The sequence below is a fragment of the Scyliorhinus canicula genome, chromosome 4, assembly GCF_902713615.1.
Source record: "Scyliorhinus canicula chromosome 4, sScyCan1.1, whole genome shotgun sequence".
Lineage (NCBI taxonomy): Eukaryota > Metazoa > Chordata > Chondrichthyes > Carcharhiniformes > Scyliorhinidae > Scyliorhinus > Scyliorhinus canicula.
In genome coordinates, this window is record NC_052149.1 from 95,122,497 (window position 1) to 95,135,067 (window position 12,571).

A 12,571-nucleotide genomic window follows, 5' to 3' on the forward strand; every position below is an offset into this window, starting at 1 on the left:
CATCACAAGTCCAATTCAACCGCAAAACAATGCTGGCCTTGCATCCTCCTCATTATCTATTTCCACCTCCAATTCCTAGCTCTATGTGGATCTCAGCCCATTTGCTACTTAAAATCTCTACGTGTACATTTAGCAACTTCACTATTCCAACACTGACGTTGCTGGCCTCCCAACCTTACTGCGTTCAGAAATCGCCGTTCATTCAAAACTCTGCCACTCAAAACCATACCTGCTCCAAATCCCACTAACATATTATCCCTATTCTCACAGACATTAACTTCTAATTCAGCAATACTTCAAACTTAAAATCTTCATTGATAACTTTAAACCTATTGCCTCATCCTATCTGCAAATCTACAATCCTTCGTGAACTCCTTTGTTCCTCTGACTCCCGACTCGAGGGCAGGCCCCTTAACTTGCTTCACTCTTTGCAGTTGTGCCTTCTCTTGTGTCGGTCTTACAAATTGGATTTCTAACTCACCATTTGTTTCGTCTCCTGTAGGCACACCTTAAAACTCAATTCTTTCTCCAAACTTTATGCTATTCCTACCTGACGGAGCTTCTGTTTCACAAAACAGCTCAATGAAATTCAGATTTTTTTTTGTACCTTTGTTCGTTTAGAACATGAATAAAACAGGGAGAAATTAATTTAAAATCAGTAAGCAACATTACAGGTCAACAGGATGAAAAAGATTGAGTGATAACTGACCACAGGATGATGACTCGAGTGATGACGCTAAGGCCTACCATCCTATCCTTTCAATTATGCAACATTTACATACAAATCAGTCATATCAACATTATTCATTTCTTATATTTACTAAAATTTTAAGTGACATCTATAAACTCATTGTCACAAAAATTGACCAAACAACAGTAAAATGGCAGCAGAGTTGAGATTATGGGCGGTAACGTGGCACAGTGGTTAACAATGCTTCCTCACAGCACCAGGAACCCGATTCCAACCTTGGATGACCGTGTAGAATTTGCACTTTCTCCCCGTGTTTGCATGGATTTCCTCCGGGTGCTCAGGTTTCCTCCCACAGTCCAAAGATGTGCAGGTTATATGGATTGGCCATGCTAAATTGACCCTTATCATCCAGGGATGTGCAGGTTAGATTACGGGGATAGGGCAGGGTGAGCAGGGGTTCAACCTGAGTAGAGTGCTCTTTCGGAGACTTGATGGACCAAATGGCCTCCTTCTGGATTGTAGGGATTCTATGATTATTGATATTGGCCTGGTTCATGCCTGGAAGTCTCCCCAACTTGGCGCCAGAATCAAACAACATCAGCAAAGGTAAAAATTGATGCCTCTGACATCACTAGATCTTCGTGGACAACTTTATTCAAGGTCAGTTACAAGCGGCATCACTTTACAGCTGATCACGAAATCCGGGCCCGAGTCTAGAAAATTTTATTCTTTGGAAGGGTACCAAGGATTGCTTTTGTAATCCAAACAAATACATGATATGAAAAGGAAACAGATTATACAGTACTAATACATGGTTTGAAATCTGATCTGTAAATCGCTCTTTCATACTGTGAACAATGACCAAATTGATGTGCGTGTCAATGTCGTCAGTTGAAGGCAATAATCCAAAAAAACATGTCTGTGAAATTTGAATTGCAACCTAGTGCGGAAGACATCATAGCTACATAGACCTGCCCTCAAAAGGAGGGTCATGTCTCATGATAACAACATACCTATTTGGATCATTGCCATGCATTTGAAAGGGCAGATAAAAATGAAAAGGAAATACATGGGAAGTTTAAAAAATATTTGAAACATAAAAATGTTCTGAAATAAAAAATATTGTTTCATTTCTAAAAAATTTCAAATGTTGGAAATCTCCAATAAAAATAAAAATGCTGGAAGTGCTTTGTTAAATGGCAAACATTTCAGTATATACAGCAAGTTGGAATAAAACTCTTAACCCGATGATTATGGAGTAAATCCTATTCAAGAGTGGACAAGTCATGTGCAAGTTATAAAAAAAGTCTCAACCCAATTTACAAGCTATTTTCAAAACATTCTTACAAGTCTATTCCTAACACAATTTAAATGCTAGAAGTTCTTGTCAAATAGATGTCAGTTTCTTACTAGGGATGCAGCTGTTGACTTTTAGAATAAACATTGCAATACCGCAGTATTGACTATTATGGTATTTGAATGATAAGTTCAAAGTCTATTTATAATTCTAATCTGTAATTATAATACATATAATTGTGTAGCTCAATTAAAATACTACAGAACACATTCAACTACCTTTTAACACAACAAATGTACCCTTTAAATTTCAAGATAGGCATTATAGAGGTAGTTAGTGGGTAGTATTTTCTAATTAAACAAGTGTGTAAAAACTAATAACTTCTAAAGAGAATGTTGATTTTGACCTGATGGCTTTCCAAATGCCGTAATGATCAAGCCATGGACTTGGAATTTTTCATGAAAATATGGAAACATTGGTGTCGCCGGTGTTGATTTCATTTCTTCACTCTTCAGTAATTCAGTTAATTACAAAAGCAAGTCAAAAAGAAAGCTGACAAAACACAGCATCCATCAGTGCCTAAGGAAAGTACAACTGGGTAATGTCAGTCACTTTCAAAACGTATGGCTGAGGGTTTGTTCTCTGAATGAGAAATTACTTCTTCATATTTGTCAAAAAGCAGAGAGTAAATCTCCAAATTGCTTCATTGTTGTTATTTGAACATATAATTAATTTAAAGGAATAACGGTTTCTAGGTAAATTGTATTAAAATATGACAATTGGCGTTCTTATGTTTGTACCTTGTGGGCGAACTTCTCCATCCATTCACGGCAGCAGGATTCCCCAGTCCTACTGCAGTGAATGGGAGATTTGGCTGAGAAAACAGAGAATCTCAGCCATGTCAGAATGTCACAATAGATATCTTTTCATTAGGGCATATTCACTACTCAACATAAATTGCCTCCAATATTTGATAATACATTAGTTTTAATTAAAACCTAGCTTAGTTTCAATTCAAACCTAGATATTTTATTAACTGAAAAATGGCTTTTCACCATAAAATAATATAGCATTGTTTAAAAATGTCTTAATCAGGAACAGTGCTGAAAAGAGACATTGATTAAAACCTGATAGAATGTCACTGCCCAACAACTGGTTGCTAAGCACACTTGTAGAGAACTAGGTCCAAGTCACTGATAAGGGAGAATTTAAAAAGGCAACAAGAAATAACCCAATTTGGTCTCAAATAAATTCTGATCTGCTTACACTCACATTATGTCATTCATGTTAAGACAATAAAAGCACAATCGTTACTCAAATGCAACTCCACTTATGACCTATTCATTATTGTTTTTCCATACTGGCCCAAGATAGATCACTATGATCTGTAGCTTATTTTCCAACATTAATGATTTACTCCAAGCAACTTTCTGCTTCATCTTCCTGGAAAGATTCAATCCACCATTATCCTGATGATGCTTCATGTTACTTTTCCTCCTATCCCATGTTGACAAAGCTACTTAGTCTCTGCAATATTAAATTTCTTACCAGGTGCTTACCACCTTTCAGACTGCAACATCAGTAAACAAAGAACATCGAGATTTCCTCTGCACAAGATTAAAATGCATATTCATTTTGCTACTATCTTCAGTTACTAAATACAGCAAGAAGATTGAGACAATTGCATAAATCAACCACTTTTGAATGCATCAAATGAATTTTTAAACACCATTCACCAATAAACACTAAATTTCAATAATCACCCATCACGATCATCTAAACATTAAATCCACAGTTATGCTCACTGCAGCTGTGCGCCTGGCTCCCTTACTCGCTTCACTTTCCATCACCTCCCAAATCTTAATTGAGAGCTTATAGAAACCAACTATTTTCTAATACACCTGATAGTTAAAAGATAGCTATGTAGCGTAAATATTAAGCCCCAGACTTTAAATACCCATTTAACATTCACTCATAACCTCAGGCCATCTCAAAACATAGAGACCCAAAACAGCATGAAACATCATAATTCCATTATGGATTAAAACAGCACTTTTGCTGAGCTAGCAAATACATTTGCAAGACAGTGTGACATTAAAACACAAGCCGTACCAGATATCAATCCAAGAACAGGGCAGGCACCATAGCAACATTAAGGCGCTATTGTCTACAATGTAGCTAACAGCTAAGTCAGAAATCCAGTTTAAACTGGTCGTGATAACAGCACAGAATTGCATTCCATAACATGCACAAGTATTCAGACATGAAACATTTAAAGCTAATGTTGCACATTAAAGATTGACAGCTAAACGTCAAATCAAACTCATTTGATTCTAACCCAAACCAATTAGGATGACTTAGAGGTGTAGATCGATGGCTAAACACCGAAATGATTTCCTATAACCGTGAAGGTCCGTCCGGCCATCTTTATCCGGATCATTCTATACTTTGATCTAAACTATTCACTATCTCTATTTTACACTTTTCCACTCTAACTCTTGAAGTAAATGCAAGCTGTTGTGCCGCAAGCAAGAAACCATTTCTGCATTATTTTAAAAGTTAAATTGTGTACAAGTTGCTTCTCTTCAAGTCCTTTTTGCTGGCCGGACTTAGTAGAGAATAAGATTTAAGTGACTCTCAATTGTAATCAAATAGAGGCAATAAATGATTCTTACTTTCTCCAGATTTCCTTCACTATCAAATCTGACCTTCCAAGACAAACGCAGGTTACCTTTATTTCATGTGACAAACCTTCCAATTCTATCTACTGGATCTTAGATGGGCAGCACAAGTGATTAGCAGTGTGGCTTCACAGCGCCAGGGTCCCAGGTTAGATTCCCCGCTGGGTCACTGTCTGTGCAGAGTCTGCACGTTCTCCCCGTGTCTGCGTGGGTTTCCTCCGGCTGCTCCGGTTTCCTCCCACAGTGCAAAGATGTGCCGGTCAGGTGGATTGGCCATGATAAATTGCCCTTAGTGACCAAAAAAAGTTTAGGAGGGGTTATTGGGTTACGGGGATAGGGTGGAAGTAAGGGCTTAAGTAGGTAGGTGCAGACTCGATGGGCCGAATGGCCTCCTTCTGCACTGTATGTTCTATATTTGCACTCGAGAAGTTTAAAATCAAATTTTTACTGAGTTTTAGTGTCCCAAGTGCCACTAGATCCGCATGGTAGGTCACCCTTTGGCCTCACCCCTATTCCTCACGCATATTTAAATGCCTCACTTTGGCAATTCAATTCAATGAAAATTTACAGCATCGGCAAAATTTTATGTTTCGTTCAGTCTGAAAAAAATCAAAATGAATATAATAATCCACTGGCAGGGATTCAATTAGCAATGTAATCTCCTGTGTCAAAAGACAGCTGAAATATAGCTTTCAATTAATAACAAAAATTGAACTAAGCACCGACACACGGTAGCTTACAATAAAATATTTTCTACACAGAAATTAAACATACTGATTTTACATGAAACTTACTAATATATTATCTGATGTCACCTGGTTTTGGAAACCGGAATTCTATATGGACCGTATCTGTATACCGCAACTAAATATATTTTTGAACCTTCAGAAACTCTCGCATTTTCCAATGTTTTACTGCTTAGTTTACAGAACATTTCTAAATGCCTGAGTTACAACACAACTCAAAAGTTCACACTTACTGGAACAGAAGCAAAGTCTGCGTTTGTATGGGAGCCTTTATGAAACATTCATTTCCACAAGTGTTCGCTCACATTGCTGAACACTGCGCTTCTGACAAATGACCTCTGAGTCACATCTTGATAGATCATCTGGTAACTCCCGGAATTGAATTGAAGCAGATCGAGTTACACTGTGTTCCATTATCAGGATTAGCACACACCCCCACAACAGGTACTGTACAGCCAAACTGGGCAAAGTTATGCTATTTTGAGGAAAGAAAGAGTGTTTTGAAGAACTCCAGATTGCAACATGCCCCAAACATTTACTGTTACAATGCAGTGGATAATGGGATAGTTCTTGTTGAGTTTATTTGTCTAACAAAGGTCAATATTGCAAAAGGTTTTTAATCATAACTTCAGTAATTTGAAAAACACTTCTGCATTAAAATCAGACTTTAAAAAAATGACAGTTTGTGTGCCTTTGTAACACAAATTCCATCCAACATTTTGGACTCCATAATAGAGTATCATTGGCTTCCTTCTGGTGCACGCTGCATGATAAATTACATTGCTCCCTGAACTCCATTGTATTATAAACACAAAATATCTGATAAACTGAGCCCATTCCAATTACTGAAGGATATCATTACATCATTACCACCAACAAAGTCAAATTGGTATGATTAAATACAATGTTGTCATGCAGAGAGGATAGCAAGATAAAACAATTACAGCAACATCAGCGTACAGTCTATGTTACCAAACTGAGTCTGCAGAATAAAATTAAAATGGTAGCAGAAACCATAGTTAATTATGATCTTTTACAGAATTTTAAACACAATTTGTGATGTGATGAAAGTTTCCAAACACTCCTAAAATAAAATAACCAACTCATGTTACTGCAATCACCATTGACAAATACTTTCAGCTGTTTCATTTGGGCATGTTTCCCATTCCAAAAGAAAATCCTTGGTGAGAGATGTCCTTTAAAGGGACATTCTCAGCAAGCATTCCCAATTCACACGGTACAAATTCTTGTATATAAACAGAGGCCATTTTCAGTGCATCTAAACAGTGACATCATGCAAACTTGTCTGCACTTGCTCAAAGGATTTTTCAAATGGTTCAAAATAGTTAATGTCAAAATTTTGGCACAGTGGTTAGCACTGCTGCATCACAGCACCATGGAGCCGGGCTTCATTCTGACCATAGGTGACTGTGTGGAGTTGCACTTTCTCCTGTGTTTTAGTGGGTTTCCTTCAGGTGTTCTGATTTCCTCACCAATCCAAAGGTGTGCAGGTTAGGTGAATTGGCCATATCTTTTTATTGAAACAGTAAAAAAATATATACAAGGCCAAACGGTACAAACGCTAATTTTGTATTGGAGAAACAGGGTACCCTCCCCTCAGTACCAACGTACGGGATGGGGAAGTAGGATACTCTGATTATTGAAACAGTCCACAACACAGTTGTACAAAAAACACATGGTATAAGCACTAAACTTTGCGCTGGAGAGACCAGATACCCTCGCCTCTGCAGCGACAGAAGGGAAAGGAAGGGGGGTGGTGGGGAGAGAGGGGCAAGGAGGAAGGTGGGGCGGGAGGAAGTTGTGGTGTTGGTGATGGGTGGGGGGCTATTAGGACACTTTGTGAACTATCTACGGAGGCAGAAAAACAAAAGAGTCTTCAATTATGATTTGCCAGATTCCGGGAGTCCCCAGAGGGGGTGAAGGGCGACACCGTATCAGGCACGAGTGAGCCCTGCACCTCATTACAGACAGTCTCATGTGCACCCTCCGTTCCCGACACTGGGCGGCTGATAGCCTTTGGACAGTTGCCCTCTGGGCCCGAATCCTCCACCACACTGAGTGTGGCAGGCGACATGGGCCCACCAACCAACCTAGGGCCTGCCTTGATCCCGCCGCCAGGATCACCGGCAGGCGGGACCTCCTCAGGCTCCTCCCGGGGTTCCAACCGGTAAGGTATGGTTACGGGGATATGGCAGGGTATTAGGCCTGGGTAGGGTGCTCTGAGAGGATCGGTGCAGATTTGATGAGCCAAATGGCCTCCTTCTGCACTGTAAGAATGCTACAATTCTGTGACATTCATTTTTCGGTCGATGTTAACGATATCAGTTTGTTAATTTGCAGACAACTTCTGTCTGGTCCAACAGAAATGCACAGCAATGTCGCTTCAAGTCAACATTCAGAATGCATCTTTCATCACATCAACACAAAGAATTCTGAACTGCAGCTGTCACACTCACAGCAGGCCTAGGATCCCAGACTCGGACAAGGTATACATAGTACAAGGCTGACTGCAGTTCTGCGGTGATGACACTGAACAGAAGTTTTTGTATGCATGAGGACATTCAAAGTATGCATGAAAAGTTCAAAGTCAGTTTAATTTTGCACCATGTTAGGCAAATACTAGAAAACAGAAAAGCAAAAAGCTCAACTGACTGGACTTTAAAATTAAAATTAAATCAATTTGGTCTGGTAAGTAGTTGGGCGAAATACATTTTCTTCACATTAGCTATCATCACAATAGACCACAAGATATGGAAAAGTAGACCATTTAGCCCTTAGAGCATGCTCCGCCATTTAATAAAATCATGGCTGATCTTTAACAGTGGTTAGCACTTCTGCCCCTCAGCGCCAGGGACAAGGGTTCGTTAATGGCCCTGGGTGACTGCCTTTGTGAGGTGAGGGAGAGAGTGAAGGGGGGGGGGGGGGAGAGACCGAGAGCGAGAGGGGGGAGAGACCGAGAGCGAGAGGGGGGAGAGACCGAGAGCGAGAGGGGGGAGAGACCGAGAGCGAGAGGGGGGAGAGACCGAGAGCGAGAGGGGGGAGAGACCGAGAGCGAGAGGGGGGAGAGACCGAGAGCGAGAGGGGGGAGGGAGAGAGCGAGAGGGGGGAGGGAGAGAGCGAGAGGGGGGAGGGAGAGAGCGAGAGGGGGGAGGGAGAGAGCGAGAGGGGGGGAGGGAGAGAGCGAGAGGGGGGAGGGAGAGAGCGAGAGGGGGGGAGGGAGAGAGCGAGAGGGGGGAGGGAGAGAGCGAGAGGGGGGAGGGAGGGAGCGAGAGGGGGGAGGGAGAGAGCGAGAGGGGGGGGGGAGGGAGGGAGCGAGAGGGGGGAGGGAGAGAGCGAGAGGGGGGGAGGGAGGGAGCGAGAGGGGGGGGGGGAGGGAGGGAGCGAGAGGGGGGGGAGGGAGGGAGCGAGAGGGGGGAGGGAGGGAGCGAGAGGGGGGAGGGAGGGAGCGAGAGGGGGGAGGGAGGGAGCGAGAGGGGAGAGGGAGAGAGCGAGAGGGGGGGAGGGAGAGAGCGAGAGGGGGGAGGGAGAGAGCGAGAGGGGGGAGGGAGAGAGCGAGAGGGGGGAGGGAGAGAGCGAGAGGGGGGAGGGAGAGAGCGAGAGGGGGAGGGAGAGAGCGAGAGGGGGGAGGGAGAGAGCGAGAGGGGGGAGGGAGAGAGCGAGAGGGGGGAGGGAGAGAGCGAGAGGGGGGAGGGAGAGGGAGAGAGCGAGAGGGGGGAGGGAGAGAGCGAGAGGGGGGAGGGAGAGGGAGAGAGCGAGACGGGGGAGGGAGAGAGCGAGAGGGGGGAGGGAGAGAGCGAGAGGGGGGAGGGAGAGAGCGAGAGGGGGGAGGGAGAGAGCGAGAGGGGGGAGGGAGAGAGCGAGAGGGGGGAGGGAGAGAGCGAGAGGGGGGAGGGAGAGAGCGAGAGGGGGGAGGGACAGAGCGAGAGGGGGGAGGGATGAGAGCGAGAGGGGGGAGGGAGAGAGCGAGAGGGGGGAGGGAGAGAGCGAGAGGGGGGAGGGAGAGAGCGAGAGGGGGGGAGGGAGAGAGCGAGAGGGGGGAGGGAGAGAGCGAGAGGGTGGAGGGAGAGAGCGAGAGGGGGGGAGGGAGAGAGCGAGAGGGGGGAGGGAGAGAGCGAGAGGGGGGAGGGAGAGAGAGCGAGAGGGGGGAGGGAGAGAGCGAGAGGGGTGGGAGGGATGAGAGCGAGAGGGGGGAGGGAGAGAGCGAGAGGGGGAGGGAGAGAGCGAGAGGGGGGGAGGGAGAGAGCGAGAGAGCGAGAGGGGGAGGGAGAGAGAGCGAGAGGGGGAGGGAGAGAGCGAGAGGGGGAGGGAGAGAGCGAGAGGGGGAGGGAGAGAGCGAGAGGGGGAGGGAGAGAGCGAGAGGGGGGGAGGGAGAGAGCGAGAGGGGGGAGGGGAGAGAGCGAGAGGGGGGAGGGAAAGAGCGAGACGGGGGAGGGAAAGAGCGAGACGGGGGAGGGAAAGAGCGAGACGGGGGAGGGAAAGAGCGAGACGGGGGAGGGAAAGAGCGAGACGGGGGAGGGAAAGAGCGAGACGGGGGAGGGAAAGAGCAAGACGGGGGAGGGAAAGAGCGAGACGGGGGAGGGAAAGAGCGAGACGGGGGAGGGAAAGAGCGAGACGGGGAGGGAAAGAGCGAGAGGGAGATGAGCGAGGGGAGAGAGGGAGGGAGTGGGGAGGGGGGAGAGGGAGGAAGGAGGGAGTGGGGAAAGGGAGTAGGGAGGGGGAGAGGGAGGGAGGGAGGGGGGAGCGGGAAGGAGGAAGGGGGGGAGAGGGAAGGAGGGAGGGAGGGAGTGGTTCTTTCAGGGGATTGGTGCAGACTTGATGAGCCAAGTGGCCTCCTTCTGCACTGTAAGGATTCTATGATTTCTAACACGCACAAAGATCACTCCTGCCTAATCTCTGCAACCCTTAATTCCCCGACTGGTTAAAAACGTATCGATTCCAAAGATTCACCACTCTTTTCAGAGACGAAATCCTTCCTCAAAACCATCTTAAATGAGCACCCTCCTATTCTGCAACCATGCCTTCTGATCCTGCAGTGTCCCATGAGTGTAAACATCCACCCAACATTGACCCTATCGAATCCCCGAAGAATCTAATATGTGTCAATCATATCACCTCTCTTGCATCTCAATTCCAAGGAGCACAGACCCACCTGTACATTCTTTCCTCATATTGCAGTCCCTCCATACCCGGGATCATAGAATCATAGAATCCCTACAGTGCAGCAGGAGGCCACTCGGATCGCCCATCGTCCTAGTAAATCTACCCTGCACTGCCTCCAGTAATAATATGTTTCCATAAATAAGGGGACCAAAACTGTACACAGTATTCTAAATGTGGCATCACTAGTATCTTGTACAGTTTCAGCAACACCTCTTGACTTTTACATTCCAGCTCCCTGGAAATAAAAGCCAGCAATCCATTTGCCTCTCCTATTATCTTCTGCACCTGTATACCAGCTTTCTGGGTTTCTTGAACAAAGACCCGCAAAGTCTCTTTGTGCTACAGCTTTCTGCAGTCTCTCCATTTAAATAATAATCTGCCTTCTCATTCTGTCTCCAAAATGGATAATCTCACATTTTCGCACGACTAATTCCATTTACCAATTTTCTGTTCACTCATTTAGCTTGTCAATATTGTTCTGTAAACTACTTATATCCTCCTTACAACCTGCTTTCCCTCCCACCTTTGTGTCATTCGAAAATTTGGCTGCAATACTCACAGTTGTTCTTTCCTCCAAATCATTAATATATATTCTGAAGAACTGCAGTCCCAGCACTGATCCCTGTGGCACTCCACTGGTTACTGGCCTCCAACCCAAGAAAGAACCTCTTATCGCTACTCGCTGTACACTGGTGTGGCAAAACATGCTGCTTCCAGCAGTTTCCAATTAATCAGTTTGCTTTCCAAAGCAGAGTATTTACAAACGAGAGAGGCCATATTGTTAGAGAGGACAGTGTGAAACAGACTGATAAGCTCGAGGAGATGCTTGTCAGGAAGGAAGATGTGTTGCGCGTTTTGAAAAACTTGAGGATAGACAAGTCCCCCGGTCCTGACGGGATATATCCAAGGATTCTATGGGAAGCAAGAAATGGAATTGCAGAACTGTTCGCAATGATCTTTTCGTCCTCGCTGTCAACAGGAGTGGTACCAGAGGATTGGAGAGTGGCGAATGTCGTGCCCCTGTTCAAAAAAGGGAATAGGGATAACCCTGGGAATTACAGGCCAGTTAGTCTTACTTCGGTGGTAGGCAAAGTAATGGAAAGGGTACTGAGGGATAGGATTTCTGAGCATCTGGAAAGGCACTGCTTGATTAGGGATAGTCAGCATGGATTTGTGAGGGGTAGGTCTTGCCTTACAAGTCTTATTGACTTCTTTGAGGAGGTGACCAAGCATGTGGATGAAGGTAAAGCAGTGGATGTAGTGTACATGGATTTTAGTAAGGCATTTGCTAAGGTTCCCCATTGTAGGCTTGTGCAGAAAGTAAGGAGGCATGGGATAGTGGGAAATTTGGCCAGTTGGATAACAAACTGGCTAACCGATAGAAGACAGAGAGTGGTGGTGGATGGCAAATATTCAGCCCGGAGCCCAGTTATCAGTGGCGTACCGCAGGGATCAGTTCTGGGTCCTCTGCTGTTTGTGATTTTCATTAACGACTTGGATGAGGGAGTTGAAGGGTGGGTCAGTAAATTTTCAGATGATACGAAGATTGGTGGAGTTGTGGATAGTGAGGAGGGCTGTTGTCGGCTTCAAAGAGACATAGATAGAATGCAGAGCTGGGCTGAGAAGTGGCAGATGGAGTTTAACCCTGACAAGTGTGAGGTTGTCCATTTTGGAAGGACAAATATGAATGCGGAATACAGGGTTAAAGGTAGGGTTCTTGGCAATGTGGAGGAGCAGAGAGATCTTGGGGTCTATGTTCATAGATCTTTAAAAGTTGCCACTCAAGTGGATAGAGCTGTGATTAAGGCCTATGGTGTGCTAGTGTTCATTAGCAGAGGTACTGAATTTAAGAGCCGTGAGGTGATGATGCAGCTGTACAAAACCTTGGTCAGGCCACATTTGGAGTACTGTGTGCAGTTCTGGTCACCTCATTTTAGGAAGGATGTGGAAGCTTTGGAAAAGGTGCAAAGGAGAT

General features: G+C 44.9%; 1 protein-coding gene across 2 annotated transcripts in view; it reads right to left on the bottom strand.

Moving 5' to 3' along the window:
* The window catches only part of nek7 (NIMA-related kinase 7), a 265,715-nt gene that overhangs the window by 195,346 nt on the left and 57,798 nt on the right, over window positions 1-12,571 (bottom strand). Inside the window, exon 1 of one of the 2 annotated variants that reach the window (XM_038794850.1) lies at window positions 5,649-5,734. The exons of the other annotated variant lie outside the window; for it this stretch is intronic. The gene's annotated coding sequence lies outside the window, so the exon portion shown is untranslated. Of the gene's footprint in view, window positions 1-5,648; window positions 5,735-12,571 lie in introns of those variants that run through there. 2 annotated transcript variants of the gene reach the window in all.